The sequence below is a fragment of the Leptopilina heterotoma genome, unplaced genomic scaffold (assembly GCF_015476425.1).
Source record: "Leptopilina heterotoma isolate Lh14 unplaced genomic scaffold, ASM1547642v1 Lhet_278, whole genome shotgun sequence".
Classification (NCBI taxonomy): domain Eukaryota; kingdom Metazoa; phylum Arthropoda; class Insecta; order Hymenoptera; family Figitidae; genus Leptopilina; species Leptopilina heterotoma.
Genome location: NW_025110986.1, coordinates 1,917,636 through 1,934,432, shown reverse-complemented (window position 1 = coordinate 1,934,432; position 16,797 = coordinate 1,917,636). Strand labels below are relative to the sequence as shown.

At 27.6% G+C, this 16,797-nt stretch overlaps 1 protein-coding gene across 2 annotated transcripts in view; it reads right to left on the bottom strand.

The window, feature by feature from the left end:
- Positions 1-8,336, bottom strand: part of LOC122504061 (tensin-3-like) — a 566,797-nt gene extending 558,461 nt beyond the window's left edge. For both annotated transcript variants that reach the window (XM_043614943.1, XM_043614945.1), the window contains exon 1: positions 7,843-8,336. The gene's annotated coding sequence lies outside the window, so the exon portion shown is untranslated. The remainder of the gene's footprint in view (positions 1-7,842) is intronic.
- Positions 8,337-16,797: the final 8,461 nt, after the last annotated feature.

The window sequence follows — 16,797 nt, the reverse complement described above, 5'->3', positions numbered from 1 at the left end:
TTTTAAGCGTTATATAAAATAATAAAATTGTGTGTTGTGTTGTGAATAAAAACTGTGTGAACATGTTTGTAAATAATGTTAAAAGTCTGTTAAAAAATAAATTAATATATATAATATAATACAGTAGAATCCCGCTTATCCGAGCTTCCGGGTTATCCGAGGCACCCGTTGCGCTCTGACCAATCCGCATTATCCGAGGTGCAGCTCGGATAATGCGGAAAGTTGCCGTGGCTTATGAACACATAAACTTGTTATAACACGATTTGTGTGCCCTACGGTTGCGAGTTTTGTGTGCATATTTCATTCTTCCGTTCAAAATACATAAAAAATTATTAAAATTCTCAAATTCTTTATTTCATCCGTGTTATCCGAGTTTTCGCTTATCCGAGGTGCCCCTTCCCCACATTATCTCAGATAAGCGGGATTCTACTGTATATAAATATAGTATAATAATATATTAATAAATTTAAAAAAATACTAAATATTTAAAAAAAAATTTTTGTATTAAATATAGAATGAAATAATTTTCATAATTGATTCAAATAATTATTTACTAGCTTGAAATATTACATTTATTTGATTTGAATAATTTTTATTTGATAGAAATAACTATTTTTATTTGATACGATGAAACAAACTACTTAGGTCTAGTAAATATTTATTTGAGTTGAATAATTTCTATAATTGATTCAAAAAATTATTTATTAGTTTGAAATATTCCATTTATTTTATTTGAATAATTTGTATTTGATTCAAATAAATAGTTATTTGATGCGATAAAATAAAATATTTAGGTCAAATAAATATGTATTTGGTTCAAATACATATTTATTGGATTATAACCAAATGAATTTTTTTTTCAGTGCATATTATGTATGTTACTTAATAATTAATCAATAATTAATTACTACTACTACTACTAATATTATTATTATAATTACTATAACTATTTAATAATCTGATAATTCTGTCTTTCATTCATTCTGTCCGCAGTTTGAAGTTAGTTTTTGTGAACACAGAAAAAAATGCGAATGGTAAAAACAACCACATTTGTGTAGTTAGAAAAAAAGTAGTTAAAACTACCATATTCAGCAGCATTTTAACTACACTTCCTCAGTTAGTGGAACCAAAATGAAGTAGTTGGTTTTATGTATACTGAGAGAAATGAATAGTCAGATTTTGATGTTAAAAAGATGATGTTACACGATACTATCATTATGTTACTGCCAACCATCACAGATGCTAAAAAAATATAGTTATGCTACCCCTTACTACCAAGATGTTACTCCTGATGTTATTGATGGTAACGGTGACTATCTAGATAGCTGTCTGTATACGTAGCATTAAAGATGGTCACCCTAACCACAATTATGTTACCCACTACTATAAATTTCTCTCTGTGTAGTTAAAATAACTACTTTACGTAGTTGAAATAACTAACAGATGCTTGTAAGTGGCTCAACTATAGTGTAGTAGTAAAAACTATTGTTAAAAATAGTTAATTTTACTATTGTGGTAGCAAAAATAACTATTTTGTATTAGTTGCAAACAAAATGAGACTTACTGTTTTTATACAGTAAATACAACCTCTGAAAGTTGTTACTTTTATGATTTATGTAGTTAAAACAACTATTTCTTACTAGTTGCAGAGAAAGAAAGAAATTTACTGTTTTCATATAGTAAAATCAATTGTTGAAAATAGTTATTTTTACTATTTATGCAGTTGAAAAGATCATTTTTTTCTACAGAGAAAAAACGTGAGTGGTAAAAACATCCACATATGTACAGTTAAAAAAATATAGTTAAAACTACCATATTCAGCAGCATTTTAACTAAACTTCCATAGTTAGTGGAACTAAAATTGAATAGTAGGTTTTATGTAGTTAAAATTACTACTACACGTTATGATTGTGAATAACTCAACAATAGTGCAGTAGTTAAAAGTACTGTTAAAAATAGTTATTTTCGGAATTTCTGTAGTAGAAATATCCATTTTTTGCTATTTGCAAAATAAATTAAAATTTACTGTTCCAAAGAGTAAAAACAACCGCTGGAATTTGTTATTTTTGTGTTCAATGAAGTTAAAAGAACCAATTCTTACTAGCTTTTAATAATTTATCTCTATGGTGGTAAGAAACATTTATTTTTATAACTACAAAAGTCATAAAAGTAACAATTTTTATGTTATTTTTACTATATGAAAATAGTAAGTTTAATTTTTTTATAACTAGTAAAAAGTGGATAATTTTACTACAGAAATTTTGAAAATAACTATTCTCAACAGTACTTTTAACTACTGCACTATCGTTGATTCATTTAAAATCATATGCTGGCTACATTTCAACTAAGTCCTTGAGCTTAAAAAATTAGTTACTGCAACTAAACGGAGTAGTTATTATGACGGAATCTAAGAAGAATGTCCTCAAGTACAATGCCAGTCATCGTAGCGTGCGAGCGTGGTTAGGTTATCGGTTTGCGAATGTTAGGATCGAGCGTTCAATCCCCGGCGTTTGGGGATTTTTCTCTGTTAGGTGTATAAGAATTTAATATAAATTATATATGAACAAAAATAGGTAAGAGAAAATATAAAAAAATGGACCTCAATAATAATAAAAAACAAATAAATAATTTCATTTTACTACTTTAAATAGTTAATTTAACTATTTTTTACAGTTGTTACAACTACAATAATTTGTTACGGGCGCCTATAGGAACTATGAAAATTTAGTTACTGCAACTAAATGAAGCAGTTAGTATGACTAACAGCAAATAGTTAAGATAACTGTTTTAGTAGTTAAATTTACTGTAAAAATAGTATTTATTACTACATTTTACAGTTAGACTAACTATTCTGTCATCCCAGGCGGAAATTTCCAACCGGCGCGGATCCTAGCCCGTACTGACGCCGGTGTAACTGTACTGGCTCGGAACCGCCTGCCAACCGAATGTGAACGGGCATTCTACCGAATAGTGACTAGGCCAGGAGCGCGCTGGCAACCGGCTCGGAACTGGCATTCTACCGCCCGCTGACCGGCCGGGAGAAGCCGTTCCGTGTATAATTCAACCGGCTGGGATCTGGCACTCTACCGACCGTGGATTTTTCATTTAATAGCCAGCCGAGCGCTGGCATTCTACCGACTGACAACCGGGTCGGATCCAAATGATAATTTCAACAAATATCAATACAAAAAATAATAATTAATTGCAAAAGATAAATACTGATGACAATTCATTGACAGTTCACTTTACACATTTTTTTTATTTTTTTATACACTTAAACGCAATTTTTTATTACATAGACATTTGAAAAATCCTAACGCTTGGAGGTACGAACCTACGCCTAACCGAATATTTACGCACCGAAATCTCGCACGCTAACCACTATGCTACGCTCGCATGGGACTCTCAAATCTTAAATACTCTCAAGTGTCACTAGCTCAAATAAAACTTGCAGAATTACTACGCGTCAATGATACCGCTATATTTTCAATACTTTATTGAATGTATATTTAGGACTATTTCAATATTTCGTTAAAAAAGAAACTTGTTATATTTTTATTATTATATAATACATATTATATTGAATAATTGTTTTTCAATATAATAATATTGAACGTAATAATATTAATAATTTTAATTAACATCTCAATAATAATAAATTTATTATTATTAAGATATTATTAATTAACATTAATATTATTGATAATTAATAATAAATTATCAATATTAATATTAATTAATAATATATCAATAACCATAAATTTATTATTATTGAGATATTAATTAAAATTATTAATATCATTACCTTCAATATTATTATATTGAGAAACAATTATTCAATTATTATTGAGATATTATTAATTAATATTATTATTAATATTAATAATTTATTATTAATTCTCAATAATATTAATGTTAATTAATAATATATAATATTAATTAATAACGAATTGTTTTAATTATTTAATTTTTAAAAAAGTCTCAATAAATAATTACTTAATATATTGATTAGATTTATTTAATAATTATTATTTTCTAAAATAATGCAATTGCTTGTAATAATTATTTAATTTATAATGTGACAATAAATGATGAGATCCGCAGTCGGATCCGCCCCAGTACCGAGCCAGTACAGACTCAACATATCCGTCATTCTTCCGACGCTGCAGAAGAATAAGATCCGCCGGCGGAAGGAATCCAGTACCGAGCCAGTACTGACAATAGTGGGAAGACGGTTCCGACAGTCGGAGCATAATCTGTACCGCGCCGGTTGCTTTTTCAGATCCGAATCGGTACAGACCGTCGGTACTTGCGGTCTGTACGGGCGCGGATCCCAGCCGGTTGTAAACTCCGACGTTCGTCCGACTTTTCCGCCTGGGATAGTTCATTTTACTAAATAATGTTACGGGCGCCTATAGGAACTACAGGAAATAGTAAAAAAGTAGTCAAATTTACCATATTTTTTTTGTGTGTATGCTTTTATTTTTTTTTCTTTAAAAAATATTCTTTGACAAATCGAAAATATTCAGGTTTTTTTTCATGATTTATAATAAAATAATATTTTGCAACACTAACCTCTAAAATTGAATTTTACACACGGAAAACTGTGTGTAAAAAATTAAAAATTAATATATATAAGTTTCAAATTTTTTCTGCAATTTTTAAAAAAATGTGCAGAGGTTGAAAAAATTTCCAAAAAAATTGTATTTTTAAAATTTTTTTGTCAAATTTGTCGATTGCTGCAATCTTTGTATAAATTATTAAAATTTTCAGTTATGTACCATTAATCGTAGAATTTAATAATCTTTCGAATGGTATATTTGTTAATTTTCTGACATTTGTATTTACAAAAAAATCGTGATTTATAGATTGGTATGTTTTTGGGCCGTGCGTGTGCAGCCGTACCGATAATTCCCGACGGTAGTGTACATGTTGACAAAATAATAATTTAAGAATTTAATATTAAGAATTTAATTAAAATATTTTTCTACAATAATTAGTTAATAAATGTTTTAGTAATATTTCGAGAAATAATTAAATTAAAATTGATTATAATTTATTATATTGAAATTTTCTTATGTTAACTCAAGTTGAAGTTTAATTTTAATAATTAAATTTGTAACTCGAAATATTTGAATGGAATGAAGGTGGAATTTTGATTTTATATTTCATACTATGCAGTGATTTTCTCTTGTCAAAAATGAGAAATTTACACTAATTTTCGCTAATCATGAAAGTTATAACGATGAGAGTTTGAGAAATGAATAATATTCAAAACTGAATGTCACAAAGACATTCCGCGTATGAAATATAGCTATACAAGTATCCATAATTATTTTCCAACAATTTTATTAATATCAAAAATGAAAAATTGACAAATTGTTTTATTTTTTTTATTTCTGATTAAATTCGTATGAGAGAAAAATATACTTTTAATAATATTATTAATTCTTAATTGTGGACTCAGTTTATTTATTAATATATTTATTTATGTAATTACTATTGTACTATTAGTATTTAATAGGTAATATAATTATGGGACGCATGAATATTCCCCACATTGAACTTGCAACAATTTTTGTGGTATCGAAATAAAAAACTTGAAATATCTACTTATTAGAACTGCAATAATTCGAGTTTTCTTTTAAACAAATTTTTATCACAAGAAATTAGTATTTGAAGAAATATTTATTAACTACTTTTTTCATTTGACTGTATTTTAATTTATAAAAATATCCATGTAGGGAAATATGAAAGAATAGAACATTTAGTTGTTTAGATTTTTTTATTAGTATGTATTTTAAAAAATAAAAATTTTGCTTAAATGAAATTTTAAGTACATAAAAGTTTATATAAAAGGATTATAACCTAAAAGATTTGTCAATTATCAGAATTTTTATATCGTAGTATATCTATATAATCGAATTTTTATGTAACGTAAAATATATGTAATCGAGTTATAATCTCACAGAATTTATATTTAACATAATTTTGATGTACAACTATTTATATTTAGTTGAAATTATATTTAAAATAATTTTTATTTAATCAAATTTTTATTTAACCATATCTGTAGTTAACCGAATTTTCGTATGAGTGAATTTCCAAAGTACCAAATTTATAAAACATAGAATTTTCAAAACGTCGAATTTCTAAAGCATTAAACTTTTAGAATGTCGAATTTTCATTTGTCCTAACTTTTTTTGCCACAAGAGTTTCCTCTCTGTAATTCTTATTGATATGGTTGATTTAAATTGTGCGGGAAATTTGAAATCATATGTTAAATCAAATTTCGCGCGCAATTTTAATCTACCTTACCGACTAACAACATAGATAGTAAACTCTATAGTGACAAAAAGTTAGGACAGATGAAAATTCGACATTCTAAAAGTTTAATGCTTTAGAAATTCGACGTTTTGAAAATTCTATGTTTTATAAATTTGGTACTTTGGAAATTCACTCATACGAAAATTTGGTTAACTACAGATATGGTTAAATAAAAATTTGATTAAATAAAAATTATTTTAAATATAATTTCAACTAAATATAAATAGTTGTACATCAAAATTATGTTAAATATAAATTCTGTGAGATTATAGCTCAATTACATATATTTTACGTTACATAAAAATTCGATAATATAGAAATACTACGATATGAAAATTCTGATAATTGACAAATTTTTTAGGTTATAATCCTTTTAAATAAACTTTTATGCACTTAAAATTTCATTTAAGCAAAATTTTTATTTTTTAAAATACATACTAAAAAAAACGCTGAACAACTAAATGTTCTATTCTTTCATATTTCCCTACATGGATATTTTTATAAATTAATATACAGTCAAATGAAAAAAGTAGTTAATAAATATTTTTTCAAATACTAATTTCTTGTTATAAAAATTTGTTTAAAAGAAAACTCGAATTATTGCAGTTCTAATAAGTAGATATTTTAAGTTTTTTATTTCGATACCACAAAAATTGTTGCAAGTTCAATGTGGGGAATATTCATGCGTCCCATAATTATTATCAATAAAAATATGTGTTACTTACATTAATATTATTAACATTTAGTAACATAATTAATAATGTTATTTTATTAATAATTAATATGTAATTATATATATATTTATATATATATATATATATATCTAATTAACAATAATGTATAATTAACATTTAATTATACAGTCGAACCTGTCCGACTGCAACTACATTTTAAATATTTCTTTGGATTCAAAAAATGTTTAACAAGAAATATTTTCACTTAGTTCCAGAATATTGCAGACATATAAAAAATCGCTTAATAAAAAAGATGGCACTAACAATCTAAATCAACATTATAAAACTTTCTTTAAAAAATTCAAATTTTAATTTTCAGAAATCAATACTCGATCTCCGTGTCAAGTGTGTGTGTGTGTATTCATTGACACTTATTGTATTTCTTCGATGATTAACACCTTTGTTTTATGATAAATTCACTGACCCTTGATTTCGTACTTTTATACATTTTTATTTATAATATTTGCCAGTCAACTTAAGCCGGTTGTGTTGTTCGCACAAAATCTAAATTAATTTGCGGTAAATTTTTCTTTTATCAATTTATGTTTTTTATAACGTTATATTCTAATTTTGTAATAATATTTTAAATTTTAATAAATATTTTCAGTTTTCTGATGAGGACAGCAGGGCTGTCGAAACGTAAAATTGAGTTTTAATATTTGTTTAATATTTGACTTGGAGGATTGATAAATTTCTTGACAATTAATAAATATAAATGTTAATAGAATTATATTATATATTTTTAAAAAATATTTTTCCAAATAAATTTTCTTCTACTTACTGTAATGACGAAATTAGTGTTTCAAACACGAATTTTCTCTTCTACACTCGTGTAGAATTGTCACTTGTCAGATTAAACCTTTTGGAAAATATGTTTTTCATAATAACAATAATATTTCACTTGTATAATAAATTACTTTATACATTCAATAATTTATTTTGAAAAAAAATTCCACTGAGCTCTATTCCGAAAAAACGATTAATCACAAACTTTTAATTACACTATGTTAAATTTAAAAAAATTATCCAACAGAATTTTTTGTAAATATTTTTTAAATAGAGAATTTATTGTTCGGTAAAGTGGTTTTTTTATCATTATTTTCCCGTCTGAATACAAAAGATTTGTTTGTTTATAAATGTTTAAAAATTTATTTCTTAATTGAATTCAATTAATTTTATTCAATTTTTTCAAATTTAGAAATTAAAAATTTTTTTGTTTTGAAAAATGTGAGAAATTGAGAGTAAATAATCACGGAACGAATTGGACCCGCGACGGTTTCGCTAACGCGACTGAGAGGAAAATCCACGTGGATCTTGAAAACCCCGAACCACCCCTCCGAAATATACGGCACGTTTAACATCCCTCTTCATGGCACATGCGCGAAATCTCGGTTGATTTAATTCAGTTTTCCAGCGATGTCATCTTGTTATGACCCATTAAGTACTCATTTATATCACCTTCCCTATTTTCAAAGTAGATCCAATCATGTAAAATGAATTTCCTTCGTTTTATTAAATTTGTTAGAAAAGATAAAGAAAGGAGAAAAATATATATTTCAATTTCCTGTCACTTATTTTTATCGTGTGTATGTTGTATTTTCAATTATCGTATTTTTCACGATTCAAGAGTTCGTCTTAAAACCAATTTCCTATAAAAGGAGCCACTGTGAAGAAAATTTTCTTTACTTTTAAAAAATTATATTTTCTACTCTCTTTTCAGTTTCTTATATTTTAGATAGAAATCTGCTTTTCCTTGTCAGAAAAATTTTTTAAAAAATAATTTTTGCAGGCTTTGCACTTATCTATAAAGAATTTTACTACTTTTTCTACGATTACTACTTACGATTAAATATATATTTTACTGTGTAGATACTTTTTTAGATTTGTGACACTAAAAGATAATTTTTCCCTTTCTTTTTGAAAAGTTATACTATTTTCAATCAGCTAATAATTGAAATAACAAAATTAATATTGTAATTTCCTTAAAAATCTTAAACTCATTCAGGAATCACCAATGTATCAAAAACAAGTTGTGAATCCAGATGTTCATTATGTGGAGGAAGCATTAACGACAAGTAGGGGAGACTGGGGCGAAAAGTTAAATTTTGCATAAATGATTTTTTTTTGGCAATATAAGCCGCTTAGATGCAAATATTTGTATATCAATATTGTAGGGCAACTTGTCCTCTACAACTTTCAATAAAAAAGTTCCTGATATTTTCGAAAAAAATACATGTTTTCTCCTTTTTTGAAAATTTTGTTTTTTTTAACTTTTAGCCTACTAAAACTATTTTCTGATAGGTGATAAATAGTAGATAAGTTAAAGTATACGTAAACAAGTAATTTAGTAAATAAAGGTCTTTGTTTATTTGATAAAAGCTTTAGAATAGTTATAAAGTTAATAAATTGAAATTTCAAAAAAAAAAAAAAATTTTTTGGTTTATTTCACGTGAACCGGCTTATTTTTTGACAGAGTACTTGCCAAATGTCAAATAAATAATGTTTAAACAAATAAACCCAAAAAAACGAAAAATAAAAAAAAATTTTTTAACAACATGTAAAAATACATTTAACTTTTCGCCCCACCCATTATTTAACTTTTCGCCCCAGGGTGCGTTTTTGGCTTTAACAACAAATATAAAAAATCTGACTAAAGATATTTAGAAAATACATGTAGGTATCTCTTCAGGGGACCCAAATAATGAAGTAAAAAAATCGCGGTGAGAAAAAATGCAAAAAATATACTTAAAAGTTGATATTTTCTTTTTCGAACAAATTTTCAAAAGTAGGTTGAAAAAAAACTTTTAATATTGACACCACAAAAATAAACAGAATTGCACACAACTCCGAACATTTATTTAGGGTGATAACACCCTTCTATAATTAAAATTGCAATGCTCTAACTATTTTCGTTCGAAAGATAATGAATTTTAACGGTTTTGGCAGTTTAACTTTTCGCCCCAGTCTCCCCTATATTTAATTTTAAAATAATTTTAATACAATTTAACATTTATAAAATCAAGTTCATTCGTCTTAATGGAAAGAATAAAATTTTATTATGCAGTAATATGATTCTAAAGAAACAAAAAATTTTTAGTAAAAAAGTGAATTTTTCAACTTTAATTGTAATTAGTTTTATAATTTCCAATACAATATATACTTTATATACATCAATCGATTTGTTTTGATGCAAAGAATAGATTTTTAATTTGTTTTAAGTAAAGAATAACATTTTATTCACAGCAACATAATGTTAAAGAAAAAAATGAATTTTTAATAAAAGTACGAATTTTTCGGCAATAATTGTGATTAATTCTATAAATTTAAATAGGTAGGGGAGACTGGGGCGAAAAGTTAAATTGTGAAAACAGTTAAAATTCATTATCTTTCGAACGGAAATAGTTAGAGCATTGCAATTTTAATTATAGAAGGGTGTTATCACCCTAAATAAATGTCCGGAGTTATGTGACATTCTGTTTATTTTTGTGGTGTCCATATTTAAATTCTCTTTTCACCCTACTTTTGAAAATTTTTTCGTAAAAGAAAATATCAACTTTTAAGTATATTTTTTGAATTTATTCTCACAGCGATTTTTTTACTTCATTATTTGGGTCCCCTGAAGACATACCTAAAGTTATTTGCTAAATATCTTTAGTCAGATTTTTTATATTTGTTGTTAAAGCCAAAAACGCACCTTGGGGCGAAAAGTTAAATGTATTTTTACATGTTGTTAAATTTTTTTTTTATTTTTCGTTTTTTTTTGGGTTTATTTGTTTAAAAATGATTTATTTGACATTCGGCAAGTACTCTGTCAAAAAACAAGACCGTTCACGTAAAATAAACAAAATTTTTTTTTTTTTTGAAATTTTATTTTTTAAACTTTATAACTGTTCTAAAGCTTTTGTTAAATGAACACATATCTTTTAATAACTAAATTACTTGTTTACGTATACTTTAACTTATCTACTACTTAACACCTATCAGAAAATAGTTTTAGTAGGCATGGGGCGAAAAGTTAAAAAAAACAAAATTTTCAAAAAAGGACAAACATGTATTTTATGCGAAAATATCAGAAACTTTTTTATTGAAAGTTGTAGGGGACAAGATGCCCTACACGGAGAAAAATGGAAACATGATTTATGCAGTCAGTGTAGTACTCCTTTATAGAATAATATGTGACAGGTACACACTATAGTATTAGAAGTTTCATAGCTGAACAGTTTGGGATTCAACACAAGTTATCCCATTCATCAGCTTAAACAAGACTGTTTATATAGTCTAAGAGGGAATAAGAGTATAAAAAATTGGAATGAGAAATTACTTTCTCATGTAATTGTTAAAAGAACGCGGCAGTGTACAAAACACAAGTCAATAATAGAAGCGAATATTGAACAAATAGTACTCAGTCCAGTTCTTTCGAAAAATGAACGCCGTGCACATAAAGTAGATACCTACTCGAAAACCACAAGTTATTCTCTCTCTCTCTCTCACACACTAATGGTCGTTCACTTATCTTACCGTTTCACTTACTCTTACTACTCTCAACTATTATGCAGTGCAGTTAAGTTCATTAAATTATTAAATATTGCTGTGAGAATAATTAATTATACATTTCATTCAAGGTCAATTCACTATTTTGTACACGAAAAAAAAAGAATAATCAAATTTACCATGAGGAGTGTCAAACTTGAAAAAGGTTAGGAAAAAATTAATGTTTTTTATTTATTTATTATTAAATTCTAATAACCGTATCAAATTTAAACTAGTTGACAATATTATTTATTCAATATTATGAATATTGTTGACATCCATACTTACATTAATTACAAAGTAAAATTCACGCATGATCTAATTTATTTCATTATTATTATTATTATTATTATTCATTTATTTCATGTTTCTTAAATAGGAAATTTCCCCCATCGATTGCGTAGCCGAGAGGCTTAATGTAAAAGCGTGCGATTTATAATTATGCGTATATTTAGTTGTATGGTTAAGGTAGGTGTTCAATCCCGTATGATTGTAAAATTTTCCGATGCATTTAGTTGTTAATTGTAAGTATGAAGATGTGGGAAGAATAAAACTTGTGAATTAATGAATATGAATATATAAAGAGTGCATTTAACATATTTTTCTTTTTTTTTAATGATTGGTTATTGTTTTTTTTTATATAAAATTGACGAAGTGAATAAAAGGAAACACTCGTTTCGCGTCGCGTCGGCCATTTATTTTGACAGGTTCCGCGCCTGCGTTCCCTCGTTGTGAAAATTTCGAAGTAGGGGACTGAGTCCAGTTTCTCTACTATGCACACTGCAGCGCGCCTTATAATCTTCGCCTGTGTTTCAATGCTCTTTACAGTGACATTTGGAATTAAGGCCCTCTATACACTATACGCAACACCCTAAGATGCTTGATGGGAATGAATTAATGTACTTTTACTGGACTGAGTCCAGTTTTTTCAATATTGACTCCCAGTTTTTCAAACTCTATTTTTCTCAGTGTACAATATTAATATATAAATATTTGCATCTAAGCGGATTATATTGTCTAAAAAAATCATTTATGCAAAATTTAACTTTTCGCCCCAGTCTCCCCTATAATATATACATTATATATACCAATCGATCCGTTTGGATGCAAAGAATAAGATTTTTGAAAGAAAGGAGTAAGATTTTATTGTACAGCAACATAATTTTGCTGAAAGAATTGATTTCTTGATAAAAATGCGATTTTTTCGGCTTTAATTGTGATTAACTCTATAGATTGTCATGCAATTTATACTTTATATAGATTAATCGATTCATTTTGATACAAAGAATAAGATTTTATTAGATGTGTACGTCCACATGAAAAGGGCCCATTTTGTCGATTCTAGTTTTCGAGATAATCGCAATTTAGTAATTTTGGAGCAAAATCTTAATTTTTTTATTTTTTATTATCAATCTACATGTTTTGACAAGTCGAATCATGCGGTTTTCATTAATTTATCGATAATTTAACTGTTTGATTTCATTGGTTCTTTAGAAAAATGAAAAGGGCCCATTTTGTCGGTCATTTGCAAAAGTAATCCGTATTTTAAAAATAAAGGTGTGGAAAAATTTAAAACCTTTTGATTTTTCATCTGTAAGGTGCCCTGGACTGTAAACAATAATTCTTATCTGAATAACCTCCCAGAAGAACCAGAGATATTGATGTTAGATTCTTTGTTTTTGTAGTCATAGAAATGAAAAATTCGATATTTCGTGAAATTTTTCGTAATAGAGATCGACTGTCAAAAAATTTTTAAATAAGTTTAATTTCTATTCTTTTTCTTCAAATGATACAATAAAGTTATACCCAATCGTTAACCTTGTAAAAAATGGTTTATTAATAAAAAACCGTCTTTTTTAGAAAAGGGCCCATTTTGTCGAATTTACGTATTTTTCAAAATTGAGGGGGGGGGGTTGGTTTTAAAAATTTAAAACCTATTGGTTTTTCATCTTAAAGGTGCCCTCGACTGCAAACAATTCTTATCTGAATAACTTCCCGGAAGAACCAGAGATATCACCATCAATTGGTACCACAATCTTTATTCCGTCTTTCTCGAAATGAGGTTTTAGCGTTCTAAACTTTGAAATTCTGTAACTCATCGAATTTTTCACCAAAAAAGTTTTATGACTATTCAAAATTTTCCAAATTTTGCAAGGAATTCGCCCATGTAGATGAGACCAATAGTGACCAAATGGGCCCGTTTCGTGGACGGTGGTCTTCAAGCACTTTTAGGTTCACCTAAAATGAATCAAAATTGTGCTAACGCAGTTTTATCTGCAATCGTCCCAAAATTCCAAATTTTCATTTCCGAAAATCGTAGCTGATTCTTTTTTGAAAAAAACATATATATAGGCAATTCCACGTGAGATTTTAGTCGACCTCTTAAAATCGTCCAAAAATATTTTTTTTCTATTCTGTATCGAAAAAAAACAGATAGTACGTATTCTTTTATTTTTATTTAATTTTCCAAATTTTCGAGTTATGAATTTTCGAAATTTTGGACTTGTAATTGTAGACCTATATTCAGTAGCTTATAAGTCCGAAAATATTGAGTTTAGAAAAAAGTTGTCAAAGAATGAAAGTTTTAATTTTCTTTCAACTTTTAAAAAATGTAAACAAAAAATTTTTTTAATTTTTTATTTAAAAAAATTTTTTTTATCCCACATGCACAAAAATGGCGCTTTTAGATAGCTGACGACAGGGAGTAAAGTCACTCATTTGTTCGACCATATGAAAATGGCGTCCATTTTCTCCCAAGAGGCAAACATAACAGCTGATCCCATGCGTTATTTTTGCCAATGGGAGAAAACGGCCGCCATTTTCATATAAGTCGAACAAGTGAATGACTTTTACTCCCTGTCGTCTGCTATCTGAAATCGCCACTTTTGTGCATTAGGAATAAAAAAAATCGTAAGTAACATGGGAATAAAGGCAGCCAATTTGTTTACGATGATGTTTGTGACACTCGTTCCGGTCTCGGGGCGCCCTCGACCTCCACTCGTTTCACAAAAATCACCGTAAACAAATGTCTGCCTTTATACCCTTGTTGCTTAATATACAATTTTTTATAAACAAATTAATTTTTTTTAGCTTTGGGCCGGATTTAAAAATTTTTTTTTTAATTTATTAAGACCTTATAATATAGAGGAAATTTTCCAAAATTAAAGGGTCTACGCTGGAGACAGTTTTAAAAAGTTAATTGTAAAAAAATCGCACTGTGATGCTTGCAAGTGATTTTTGAAAATGTTTTAAAACTCATTTAACACATCAGGCCCATTTCGGGACATTTTGGAAAATCTCCTCTATATTATAAGGTATTAATAAATTAAAAAAAAATTTTTAAATCCAGCCCAAAATTAAAAAAATTAATTTGTTTATAAAAAATTTTTTTTTTAAAATAAAAAATTAAAAAAAAATTTTGTTTACATTTTTTAAAAGTTGAAAGAAAACTAAAACTTTCATTCTTTGACAACTTTTTCCTAATCTCAATATTTTCGGACTTATAAGCTACTGAATATAGGTCTACAATTACAAGTCCAAAATTTCGAAAATTCATAACTCGAAAATTTGGAAAATTAAATAAAAATAAAAGAATACGTACTATCTGTTTTTTTTCGATACAGAATAGAAAAAAAATATTTTTGGACGATTTTAAGAGGTCGACTAAAATCTCACGTGGAATTGCCTATATATATGTTTTTTCAAAAAAGAATCAGCTACGATTTTCGGAAATGAAAATTTGGAATTTTGGGACGATTGCAGATAAAACTGCGTTAGCACAATTTTTACTCATTTTAGGTGAACCTAAAAGTGCTTGAAGACCACCGTGCATGTGGACGTCCACATATGAGGCTCCGGATCTTAAAAGGACACTTTTACCATTTAAAAACAATGCTGAAAGTGCCCTTTTAAGATCCGGAGCCTCATATATTAACTTCAATAGACGAGTTAAAAAAAATTTTTCTTGTTAGAAGTCAAAGAAAAATTTTTTTCTGAGGATTTTTCTAAGTCCATCAATCCATTTCGAGATATTTTTATGATAAATATACCTAGCAATTTTTAGCAATTTTTTAGCCACTCACACACACACATACCTACATTCGGAAAATTGTTCAGGGTCTTATATAACATAGTCCAGTATAGAAGAAAATTTGTTAAAAGGATTTTTAAAAATTTCGTAAATTAAACAACTATAAAGCTTCCTTCACGAGGAAGTAAAATTATTTTTAATAGTACCAGGTCTCCAGACCAGAGTAGTTCCTAACAACTCTCTCCTAATATTTACTTTCTTAAAATTTGTAAAATTCTATAATTTGGATAAATAAGTTAGAAAATTGTTAAAAAAGTTGCCGATTTAAATCAATTGAACTCTATTGTGTTACAATCTAATTCTTCAATTTTTGCAGAAAGACTTTCATGTGATATAACGTATAATGGTAAAGAAAAAAAATTGGTTAATAATTTAGAGACTAGCGATTTGATTATTTTAAATGGTCGCACAATAAGTGATACCCCTGCTAATTTTACTTTTTTGGGGCCACAAGGGGCAAGTGTAATCGATTTGGTGCGGTCCTCATCTGGGGCTCTAGCCTTTGTTGAGAACTTGTGCGTTTTACAATTGGACACTCTCTCAGACCATTATCCGATTTCACTATCTATTTCTTTTTTCTGCATGGATGTTGTTGTTGAATTTTCGGATAAATTTTATGTTAATAAAGAGATCAATGAATTATATTTTAATAATATGGCTTGGAGAAGAGAGGTGGCTTTTTGGAGGATGACATAGATGCTCTTAATGTGAATGTTTTATCGACTATTAAAGACGTAGCCGGTGATTTGAAAATGGTTAAGAAGAATTTTAGTAAGAATATTTGTAGACAAAAACCTTGGATGGATGAGGAATGTAGACTGTCAGGGCGAAAAAGCGAACACTAGACGCGTTGAAGCGTTGCAGGGTAGAGAACTTTTCCATTGAATCTAGAACTTCTTATTATTGTTTCAAAAAAGATTTTCGTAAAATTATGGATTTAAAGAAAAAAAATTATTTTTTGGCCAGATGTAATGCTGTTAATAATTGTAGAAGTTCTTCTGCTTTCTGGAAGGTTATCAACGCGTCTAAACGAAAATCCTGTCATATCCCGGGAATTGGTCTTGATGTTTGGTTTGAGTTTTTGCAAAAATGTTATCCTTCACATACTTTATTTCC